Source organism: Zalophus californianus, chromosome 3 (genome assembly GCF_009762305.2).
Source record: "Zalophus californianus isolate mZalCal1 chromosome 3, mZalCal1.pri.v2, whole genome shotgun sequence".
NCBI lineage: Eukaryota > Metazoa > Chordata > Mammalia > Carnivora > Otariidae > Zalophus > Zalophus californianus.
Window position 1 is genome coordinate 17,608,435 of NC_045597.1, and position 12,746 is coordinate 17,621,180.

Genomic DNA, 12,746 nt, shown 5'->3' on the forward strand with positions numbered 1-12,746 from the left:
TTCAATCCGAGTATATGTGGATAGTGGTTTCAGAACTGTTAACCCCTATGCCTGTGGAAGAAAACATGTAATCAACCAGTCTACACTGCCTATGGATGGTTCTTTTTGCCCTTCATATCACAGCGCACACTCATTTCAAAGTTACTTTGGTCAGCACTTTTCCCTCACTCTCCCTTCAGTGCGGCTGTAACACAGATAATTTTGTCACATTCTGCATTCCATCCTGGGATTTCATTGATCTCTAAATAATTTTTGTAAATTTGCATACACTGTGTTCATTTTTTTTATGTTTAAAAGCTCAGTGGATTTTGACAACTGCATAGTGTTCTGTATGACGATCACAGTGGCACACAGGAGAGTTTCTCCACCCTAACAATACTTGTGCTTCACCTATTCAGTGCTTCCCTAGGCCCACTGTGAACCCCTGGGAATTGTTGATCTGCTTACCTACTGTGATTTTGCTTTTTGCAGAATATCATATAAATGGAATAATACAGTACATAGTCTTTTCAGCCTGATTTCTTTTACTTACCAACATGTATTTTAGATTCACTTGTGTCTTTACATGCCTTAGCTCTTTTTTTTTAAATGCTAAATAGTATTCCATTATATGGAAATACCAGTTTGCTTATCCTAATGAAGGGCATCCTTGTTGATTCCAATTTTTGGCAACTCTGAATACAGCTGCTATACACATTCATCTGCAGATTTTTGTGTGGATGTTAATTTTCAAATCAGTTGGTAAATACCTACGGGCATGATTGCAGGGTCAGAAGAGATTATGTTTAACTTCATAAGAAACTGCCAAACTGTCCTCCAAAGTGACTGTCACCTTACATTCCCACCAGCAGTAAATTAGAATTTCTGTTATTACACATCCTCACCAGCAATTGGTATTGTTTTTTGGATATTAGTCATTCTAATAATTGTATATCTCACAGTTGTTTTAATTTGTGATTCCTTAATGACAAATGATTTGAGCATCATTTTATGTGCTTATTTGCCATCTGTATATCCTCTTGGATGAGGTGTCTATTCAGATGTTTTGTTCACTTTTTAATTGTAATGGGTTGTTTTCTTAGTGTTGAGTTTTAAGATTTTTGCATTTTCAATATGTCTTTTATCAGATTTGTGCTTTGTAAATATTATCTCCAAATCTGTGACTTGTGTTTTATACATCTTAACTGTCTTTGGCAGAGCAGATATCTTTAATGGCCTATATCATCAGTTTTTTATTTCATGGATTATACTTTTGGTGTTACATCTAAAAATTCATTACCAACCCATATTCACCTAGATTTTTTGCCTATATTTTCCTCTAGATATTTTACAGTTTGCATTTTATAATCTAGGTATATGGTCTATTTTGAGTTAATTATTGTGAAATGTATGTTTCTAGGTTCATTCTTTTTGCAGGTGTACATCTAATTATTTCAGCACTCTTTATTGGAAAGACTATTCTTTTCTTTTGAATTGATTTTTTACCTTTGGCAGACACAGAGGACTACATTATTGTGGTTCTATTTCTAGGCTTTCTGTTTCCTTCCATTGATCCAGGCATCTGTTTGTTGATCAATGCCATGTATTCTTGTAGCTTTATACTAAATCCTGCAATAGGTTAATCTTCCAATTTTGTTCTTTTTCGGTATTATACTGACTACTCTGGGTCTTTTGTCTTTTCACATAAACTTTAGAATCAATTATTGTTAGATATAATAGTAGCTTACTGAGATTTTCATTAGCATTATTTTGAATATATGGATCAAGTGGTTAAGAATTGATATCTGAACAACACTGAGTCTTCCAAACCATGAACTTGGGGTATTTCTCCATTTGTTTCGATATTTTCCAACTTCTTTCATCAGTGTTTTGGTTTTGGTTTTTTGCATATAAATCTTGTATGTATTTTGTTAGACTTATACTTGTTTTCCCTTTTTTATTATTGTTGCTAATGGACAAGTTTTTTGATGTTATTTTGTTAAAAAAGTAAGTTCAAAATGTTTATTGATGGTATATAGGAAAAAAAGTGGCTTTGACATATTAACTGCATCCTGTGACCTTTCCATACTTACTTATTTGTTCCAGGACTTTTGTTTGTTTGTTTTTCCCATTTCTTTGGAATTTTCTTCATAGCCAACCATGTCATCTACAAATAAAAATGTTTTCATTTCTTCCTTTCCATTCTGAACACATTATATTTCTTTCCCTTGTCTTATTATACTAGCTAGGTCCTCCAGTACAATGTTAAATAGGAACTGTGAGAGAGGGCATTCTTGTTTTGTTCCCAATCTGAGCAAGAAAGTTTCTAGTTTCTGACAATTATGTATAATATGGGGTTTTTGTAGATGTGTTTTGTCAAGTCAGTAATCTTTTTAAGTGATATAATCTTTAATCACCTATCAACCCAGGTGATGGATATTATTTATAGATATTAATTTCAGATAACTAGACATGGATTCCTATAGGCCTTTTTCCCTTTTTGATTTTAATTCAAACAGATATTAATTTACTTATATATGGAGATATGCGCAAAAAAAACCCCATACAAAATAACAAAGGAACTGCAGTTTAAAAGAAATAGAAATAAAACTGACAATAAGGTGATAGTATCAATTTTAAAATGAAACAGAAAAATAAAAGAAGTTGAGATAAAGTAATCCCCGGATAGTGGATACGGTTGAAGAGATCGGAATTACTCTGATTTGCTAGGACCACAGTGAAGTTGGGGGAGTCAGTCACAACCAATCATAAAATTAGAAATGCATTAAATATTGAAAGGAATATGACATGTATGAAAAATAATTCTTAATATGCATAAAATCTTCAGTAAAGTAAGCATATCATCAAAACACTGTGGGTGGTAATCTTGAAAAGTTTCTGGAAATTAAGGGACTGTAATGTGCAATACCTATTATTGTGAAAGCAAATGTGTGTGGTCTTTTCTTTTTAATCCATTAAAATGAAAACTTATAAGAACTTTCATAAATTCAACCAAATTTCAGTTCGTTGGGTTTATTTTTCCCAGAAGATCCTTAACTCCTCAATGATGAATTCTCCTACTATGTGGTTTCTCGGGAATATATGGCCACTTTCTATTTCCTGAGTTTCTATTTTAGAACATAATGCTGATTCATAATTAATGTTTTGGTACCAGATAATCACAACACAATTATTAAAATATTAACTTCATACTAAAATAAGTATTTTGCCTAAGACACTTGGAAGTATCCTTTTTATTAGATTATATTTTCCATTTGCTGGTATATGCTCTAGAAATCACTAAAGAGACATCTCTGAGAGCAGAATCCTAAGGGGGAGTGACAGATATTTCTTAATAAAATTATAGTTATAAAACGTCAAATGGAAAATCAATCCCTTTGCTTTCAAATTTGTTAATTCTAAATGCCTACAGCATTCAAAACAAAAAGTTCCCAAATCCTGAATGGTCAGCATGCCTACCTAATATATAACCTGTAAGCATACTGAAGAATTAGAGAAATTCTACACTCAATAAAGAATGTAAAGACTAGATGTAAATGAGATCAGTGATAACAAACTACATTAAAAATAAAATCTTACCGATGAACTAATTATGAGAAACAGCAACAAAAACTCTCAAATCAACAATGAGTTTTCATACTTACAGCTCTGCACATTTTGCTAAATGATAAGCCTGACCCATTGATTGTGAAGTTTTTGAAGCATAAAATTGGGCAAATGGGATGCACTTAGCATTTTTTCAAGTGTTCAATGTACAACCAGAAGTTTAAGACAATAATCATAAGTTAATGTCATAGAGTTTCAGAGTTCAAAGAAAATGGGCAATAAGAATAACTTAATTTAACTTACTGACAAAGAGACAGAGAATGTAAGGCCAAGTGAATTTTCCAAATTTACAGAAGAAGGAGTGGCTTGGCCAGGAGGATAATCTGAATCTCTCTTTTTTTTTTAATTTTTTTATTGTTATGTTAATCACCATATATTACATCATTTGTTTTCGATGTAGTGTTCCATGATTCATTATTTGTTCATAACACCCAGTGCTCCATGCAGAATGTGCCCTCTTTAATGCCCATCACCAGGCTAACCCATCCCCCTACCCTCCTCCCCTCTAGAACCCTCAGTTTGTTTTTCAGAGTCCATCATCTCTCATGGTTCGTCTCCCCCTCTGACTTACTCCCTTTCATTCTTCCTCTCCTGTTATCTTCTTCTTTTTCTTTTTTCTTAAAATATGTTGCGTTATTTGTTTCAGAAGTACAGATCTGTGATTCAACAGTCTTGCACAATTCACAGCGCTCAACATAGCACATACCCTCCCCAATGTCTATCACCCAGCCACCCCATCCCTCCCACCCCCAACCACTCCAGTAACACTCAGTTTGTTCCTGAGATTAAGAATTCCTCATATCAGTGAGGTAATATGATACATGTCTTTCTCTGATTGACTTATTTCACTCAGCATAACACCCTCCAGTTCCATCCACGTCGTTGCAAATGGGAAGATCTCATTCCTTTTGATGGCTGCATAATATTCCATTGTGTATATATACCACTTCTTCTTTATCCATTCATCTGTCGATGGACATCTTGGCTCTTTCCACAGTTTGGCTATTGTGGACATTGCTGCTATAAACATTGGGGTGCACGTACCCCTTCAGGTCCCTACATTTGTATCTTTGGTGTAAATACCCAGTACTGCAATTGCTGAATCGAATGGTAGCTCTAATTTCAACTGTTTGAGGAACCTCCATACTGTTTTCCAGAGTGGTTGCACCAGCTTGCATTCCCACCAACAGTGTAGGAGGGTTCCCCTTTCTCCACATCCCTGCCAACATCTGTCGTTCCCTGACTTGTTAATTTTAGCCATTCTGACGGGTGTGAGGTGGTATCTCATTGAGGTTTTGATTTGGATTTCCCTGATGCCGAGCGATGTTGAGCACTTTTTCATGTGCCTGTTGGCCATTTGGATGTCTTCTTTGGAAAAATGTCTGTTCATGTATTTTGCCCATTTCTTGATTGGATTCTTTGTTCTTTGGGTGTTGAGTTTGATAAGTTCTTTATAGATTTTGGATACTAGCCCTTTATCTGATATGTCATTTGCAAATATTTTCTCCCATTCTGTCGGTTGTCTTTTGGTTTTGTGGACTGTTTCTTTTGCTGTGCAAAAGCTTTTTATCTTGATGAAATCCCAATAGTTCATTTTTGCCCTGGCTTCCCATGCCTTTGGCAATGTTTCTGGGAAGAAGTTGCTGCGGCTGAGGTCGAAGAGGTTGGTACCTGTGTTCTCCTTTAGGATTTTTATGGACTCCTGTCTCACGTTTAGGTCTTTCAACCATTTGGAGTCTATTTTTGTGTGTGGTGTAAGGAAATGGTCCAGTTTCATTCTTCTGCATGTGGCTGTCCAATTTTCCCAACACCATTTGTTGAAGAGACTGTCTTTTTTCCACTGGACATTCTTTCCTGCTTTGTCAAAGATAAGTTGACCATAGAGTTGAGGGTCCATTTCTGGCCTCTCGATTCTGTTCCATTGATCTATGTGTCTGTTTTTGTGCCAGTACCATACTGTCTTGATGATGACAGCCTTGTAATAGAGCTGGAAGTCCGGAATTGTGATGCTGCCAGCTTTGCTTTTCTTTTTCAATATTCCTCTGGCTATTCGGGGTCTCTTCTGGTTCCATACAAATTTTAGGATTATTTGTTCCATTTCTTTGAAAAAAGTGGATGGTATTTTGATGGGGATTGCACTGAATGTGTAGATTGCTCTAGGTAGCATTGACATCTTCACAATGTTGGTTCTCCCAATCCATGAGCGTGGAATGTTTTTCCATTTCTTTGTGTCTTCTTCAATTTCTTTCCTGAGTATTTTATAGTTTTCTGAGTACAGATCCTTTGCCTCTTTGGTTAAATTTATTCCTAGGTATCTTATGGTTTTGGGTGCAGTTGTAAATGGGATAGACTCCTTGATTTGTCTCTCTTCTGTCTTGTTGTTGGTGTATAGGAATGCCACTGATTTCTGTGCATTGATTTTATAGCCTGCTACTTGACTGAATTCCTGTATGAGTTCTAGCAGTTTTGGGGTGAAATCTTTTGGGTTTTCCACATACAGTATCATATCATCTGCAAAGAGTGAGAGTTTGACTTCCTCTTTGCCGATTTGGATGCCTTTGATTTCTTTTTGTTGTCTGATTGCTGTGGCTAGGACTTCTAATACTATGTTGAATAGCAGTGGTGAGAGTGGACATCCCTGCCCCGTTCCTGACCTTAGGGGAAAAGCTCTCAGCTTTTTCCCATTGAGAATGATATTCGCTGTAGGTTTTTCATAGATGGCTTTTATGATATTGAGGTATGTACCCTCTATCCCTATACTCTGAAGAGTTTTGATCAAGAAAGGATGCTGCACTTTGTCAAATGCTTTTTCTGCATCTATTGAGAGGATCATATGATTCTTGTTCTTTCTTTTGTTAATGTATTGTATCACGTTGATTGATTTGCGGATGTTGAACCAGCCTTGCAGCACAGGGATAAATCCCACTTGGTCGTGGTGAATAATCCTTTTAATGTACTGTTGGATCCTATTGGCTAGTATTTTGGTGAGAATTTTTGCATCCATGTTCATCAAGGATATTGGTCTGTAATTCTCCTTTTTGATGGGGTATTTGTGTGGTTTTGGGATCAAGGTAATGGTGGCCTCATAAAATGAATTTGGAAGTTTTCCTTCCATTTCTATTTTTGGGAACAGTTTCAGGAGAATAGGTATTAATTCTTCTTTAAATGTCTGATAGAATTCCCCTGGGAAGCCATCTGGCCCTGGGCTTTTCTTTCTTGGGAGATTTTTGATGACTGCTTCAATTTCCTTAGTGGTTATAGGTCTGTTCAGGTTTTCTATTTCTTCCTGGTTCAATTTTGGTAGTTGATACATCTCTAGGAATGCACCCATTTCTTCCACGTTATCTAATTTGCTGGCATAGCGTTGCTCATAATATGTTCTTGTAATTGTTCGTATTTCTTTGGTGTTGGTTGTGATCTCCCCTCTTTCATTCATGATTTTGTTGATTTGGGTCATTTCTCTTTTCTTTTTGATCAGTCTGGCCAGGGGTTTATCAATCTTGTTAATTCTTTCAAAGAACCAGCTCCTAGTTTCGTTGATCTGTTCTACTGTTCTTTTGGTTTCTAGTTCATTGATTTCTGCTCTGATCTTTATGATTTCTCTTCTCCTGCTGGGTTTAGGCTTTATTTGCTGTTCTTTCTCCAGCTCCTTTAGGTGTAGGGTTAGATTGGGTACTTGAGACCTTTCTTGTTTCTTGAGAAAGGCTTGTATTGCTATATACTTTCCTCTCAGGACTGCCTTTGCTGTATCCCAAAGATTTTGGACAGTTGTGTTTTCATTTTCATTGGTTTCCATGAATTTTTTTAATTCTTCTTTAATTTCCTGGTTGACCCATTCGTTCTTTAGTAGGATGCTCTTTAGCCTCCATGTATTTGAGTTCTTTCTGATTTTCCTCTTGTGATTGAGTTCTAGTTTCAAAGCATTGTGATCTGAAAATATGCAGGGAATGATCCCAATCTTTTGGTACCAGTTGAGACCTGATTTGTGACCTAGGATGTGATCAATTCTGGAGAATGTTCCATGGGCACTAGATAAGAATGTGTATTCCGTTGCTTTGGGATGGAATGTTCTGAATATGTCTGTGAAGTCCATTTGGTCCAGTGTGTCATTTAAAGTCTTTATTTCCTTGTTGATCCTTTGCTTAGATGATCTGTCCATTTCAGTCAGGGGGGTGTTAAAGTCCCCCACTATTATTGTATTGTTGTCAATGTGTTTCTTTGCTTTTGTTATTAATTGCCTTATATAATTGGCTGCTCCCATGTTCGGGGCATAGATATTTACAATTGTTAGATCTTCTTGTTGGATAGACCCTTTAAGTAGGATATAGTGTCCTTCCTCATCTGTTATTACAGTCTTTGTTTTAAAATCTAGTTTGTCTGATATAAGGATTGCCACCCCAGCTTTCTTTTGGTGTCCATTAGCATGGTAAATGGTTTTCCACCCCCTCACTTTCAATCTGGGGGTGTCTTTGGGTCTCAAATGAGTCTCTTGCAGACAGCATATTGATGGGTCTTGTTTTTTAATCCAATCTGATAGCCTGTGTCTTTTGATTGGGGCATTTAGCCCATTTACATTCAGGGTAACTATTGAAAGGTATGAATTTAGTGCCATTGTATTGCCTGTAAGGTGACTGTTACTGTATGTTGTCTGTGTTCCTTTCTGATCTTTGCTGCTTTTAGGCTCTCTCTTTGCTTAGAGGACCCCTTTCAATATTTCTTGGAGGGCTGGTTTCGTGTTTGCAAATTCTTTTAGTTTTTGTTTGTTCTGGAAGCTTTTTATCTCTCCTTCTATTTTCAATGACAGCCTAGCTGGATATAGTATTCTTGGCTGCATATTTTTCTCATTTAGTGCTCTGAAGATATCTTGCCAGTCCTTTCTGGCCTGCCAGGTCTCTGTGGATAGGTCTGTTGCCAATCTAATATTTTTACCATTGTAGGTTACATATCTCTTCTCCCGAGCTGCTTTCAGGATTTTCTCTTTGTCTCTGAGACTCGTAAGTTTTACTATTAGATGTCAGGGTGTTGACCTATTATTATTGATTTTGAGAGGGGTTCTCTGTGCCTCCTGGATTTTGATGCCTGTTTCCTTCCTCACATTAGGGAAGTTCTCTGCTATAATTTGCTCCAATATACCTTCTGCCCCTCTCTCTCTTTCTTCTTCTTCTGGGATCCCAATTATTCTAATGTTGTTTCATCTTATCGTATCACTTATCTCTCGAATTCTGCCCTCGTGATCCTGTAGTTGTTTCTCTCCCTTTTCCTCAGCCTCTTTATTTTCCATCATTTGGTCTTCTATATCACTGATTCTCTCTTCTGCCTCATTTATCCTAGCAGTTAGGGCCCCCATTTTTGATTGCACCTCATCAATAGCCTTTTTGATTTCCACTTGGTTAGATTTTAGTTCTTTTATTTCTCCAGAAAGTGTTTCTCTAATAACTTCCACGCTTTTTCAAGCCCAGCTAGTATCTTTAAAGTCATGATTCTGAACTCTAGGTCCGACATCGTACTAATGTCCGTATTGAGTAGGTCCCTGGCTGACGGTACTACCTCTTGTTCTTTTTGCTGAGGTGATTTTTTCGTCTTGTCATTTTGTCCAGAGGAGAATAGATGAATGAGAGAACAAAATGCTAACAGGTTTACAACGTCCCCAGCAAATATACTGTATACAAATCAGAAAAGACCTGAAACCAGGGGAAAAGAAAGGGAAAGAAAGAAAAAAGAAAGAGAAAAAAAAGAAAAAAGATAAAAAGAAAAACAGAACAATACAAAAAAAGCAGAATATGATCAAATATGATCAGGCTAGTGCATAGATCAGTGCCACACACTAGATTTTGGGCGTATTTTGGTCTGTTAGAAAAAGTGCCTCCTAAAATTTTAAAGGAAGAAAGACATATATGTACAACATAAGGGTTGATACAATGAAGGGATGGAAGATGACTGTAAAGATGAAAATTATAAAAGATTTTATAAAAGGACTTGATAAGAAGTTGTTTGAAAAAAGAAAGAAGAAGATTTAAGAAAAAAAAAGAAAAAGAAAAAAGGGAGAGAATGTGATCAGACAGGAGACGAGAACAGAGCCATACACTAGTGATTTAGGGTATATTTTGATCTGTTAGTAGAAACTGTATCTCAAAATTTTAAAGAGAGAACAACTTATATATATATGCCAAAAATAACGGTAACTACTATGAAGGGATAAAATATGACTATAAAAATGAAAAATAAAAAATGTTTTTTTTTTTAAAAAGAGATTGATAAGATGTGGGTTGAAAAAGGGAAAAAGAAAAATAAAAAACAAAACAGTTAACAAAAATTAACTTTGATGAACTAATGAATCATGGTAAAAAAGCCATGAATTCTATGTGCAGTATTCCCCTAGCGCTGGAGTTCTCCCGTTCTCCTTGATCGGTAAACTTGGTCTTGGCTTGCTGGCTGTTCATGCTGATCTTCTGGGGGAGGGGCCTGTTGCTGTGGTTTCCAAATGTCTTTGCCGGAGGCTGAATTGCCCCGCCCTTGTCGGTCCGGGCTAAGCAAGCTGCTCGGGTTTGATCTCAAGAGTTTTGTTCCCTGCAAGCTCTCAGTACAGCCTTGGAGGACCAGGGCAAAAATGGTGGCCTCCCAATCTCCACCCGGAGGAGCTGAGAACTCGGGGCCCCGCTCCTCAGTGCGCGCCCAGAGAAAAGCATTCACTCCCGTGTCCCCGGTCTCCGGCCGCACTCCGTGCTCACCCGGCCTGTGACCGAGCGTTGCTATCTCTGGCACCCGACCCCGTGTGGAGTCTCCAAACCCAGCAGATCCCTGCGGTGCGCTCCTGCGCCGCTCCTCCCCGGGAAGGAAGGGGAGTCTCCCCGGCTCTGCCGCTTGTTGGGTCCCTGCTGGAGGAGCAGTGGCCCGACTGGGCCGCGGATCACAGTTTATGGCCACCCCGAGCTGAGAGCCCGCGCCTCGGCTCCGTCTCTGCAGCCGGCTTCCCCGCTCCGATACCTGGGAGCTCTGGTGCACTCAGGCACCCCCGGTCTTTCTGTGACCCTAAGGGTCCTGAGACCACACTGTCCCGGGAGGATTCCACCCCCTGCTTAGCCACTGGAGCGACGTCCCTCAGCGGAGCTGACTTCTAAAAGGTCCGATTTTGTGCTCCGCGGCTCTAGCACTTGCCAGAAGCGACCGGCGGAGGCCCCCTCCCCCGCCGTCTATCCTCCCGAATATCGCCTCGGATTCACTTCTCCGCACGGCCTACCTTCCAGTAAGTGGTCGCTTCTCTGTTCAGAGAGTTGTTGCTACTCTCCTCTTCGATCTCCTGTTGAGTTCGTAGGTGTTCAGAATGGTTTGATCCCTATTCAGCTGAATTCCTGAGACCAGACGAAATCTAGGTCTCCTACTCCTCCGCCATCTTGCTCCGCCCCTCTCTGAATCTCTTGATGAACATCAAGGTCTGATTTTTTTCCCCCATTACAGAGTTTACTTCAAAAACATTTATTTACTTCCCTGTAATTGCACTGGACCTGAGTCCATTTAGCATAAAAATAAATAATGCTACTTATGGCTTTAAAATAAAATATGATTGTCATGTCATCAACAGTTTATTTGGTATGATTTGAAGCTCAATATCAGTTTTAAAACACAGCTTAATAAACAATTGAAAATTACCAAGGACTTCAGTGGGGATATGCAAGTAAGATTTTGTTTTGAATAAATATAAATCAATATGAATAATAAGAGCACCACTTGCTATGATGGATAGATTATTTTTAAGAATTAAGAACCAAATTATTGAAGAGAGAGAATAAGGGGAGTCTATACATATCCAAGTTTTCTCTAAAACTCTACAGCAGTTAAAAAACAACTGATGGAAGAATAGATTAAATGTTTACATGAATACTAATGTCAGCAACAAGATTATAGAAATAAATGCCATGGTCCTCGGTTTTCTTATTAATTTAGAAATATGCCATGGTCTGCTTAAGATTAGAGAAGACACATAGTGCATTCTCTGGATAGTACTGCAATATATCAACAGTATTTGCTGAAAACTCCAGCTGTGAAGACCACTATAACACATGAAGGCAGAAGGAAGCCTATTGCATACTGAAAGTTCTAGCTGGTAAGTATGCATACCTGATTTCTCTTCACTGATGAAAACTATCCTCTATGAGAAGGGTGACTAGTCCATGAGTAGGACTCTAATGAATGCTCATTCATAATGTTGTCAGAGGAATGTTATACCCAACAAGAAATTCAGAGGTACTGCATCAAGTGAGACATCAAAAAGTGACATATACCCCAGCTTTGATTATTCCTTCATTCAACAACACACAGTACCAACAGGGATTAATTTTTACAGTGGTTTTAACAGTGATTAATATTCTAGTCGATATAAACTACTTAGAAAACAATCCAGAGTTTTATTGTATTACATATATTAAAGACTCAAGATAATTTCCTGGATGTGTGCAGCAAATCTGGAAATAAAAACAACAGTGACATCTAGACATACTTATTTTTTTAGCTAAAGTCAAATGAGTTTTCTTAGAAATTAAAGGGTTGGGCAAATCAAAATAGGGAAAAGATATTAAAATAGCTGTAAGGACTTAATGAGAGAATACTTATTTTCATGGTAGAGAATAATAGTGACTAATCAGTTAAATATACACTAGGAAGAAGATTCATTTTGGCCATTCCATAGAAGCATATGATAATCCTAATAGTCTCCATCAGTAATTAGCTTTCATATATTTTTATAAAAAGTTTAGTATAGTGCTATAAATTGAAAATTGTATGTTAAAGTAACTCCAAAAGAAAAAAAATGCATTAAAAAAACTGAACACAATATTTATCAGTATAAAGAAGGTTGAGTAATGTACTGACTGATTTCATCAGCAGCAATTTTGCATAATCATTTCTAATAAGAGATATATAGCTGAGAGATAAGCAAATGTAGAAAACAGCACAAGCCAAGTAACTTCATATATCTTTATACATATGTATATACGTGTGTGTATACAGATATGAAATTATTGAGAAAAGTTTTGCACATTTGCCACATAAAAGTAGTTCATGTCCCAAGAGAGACTATTATGTTATATCCAATCAATATATACCCCAATAAGACTAAATATCTATGGTATTGATATATATCAATA

General features: G+C 37.3%; 1 protein-coding gene across 1 annotated transcript in view; it reads right to left on the reverse strand.

Moving 5' to 3' along the window:
- The window catches only part of GPC5 (glypican 5), a 1,342,862-nt gene that overhangs the window by 248,787 nt on the left and 1,081,329 nt on the right, over positions 1–12,746 (reverse strand). The window lies entirely within an intron of this gene.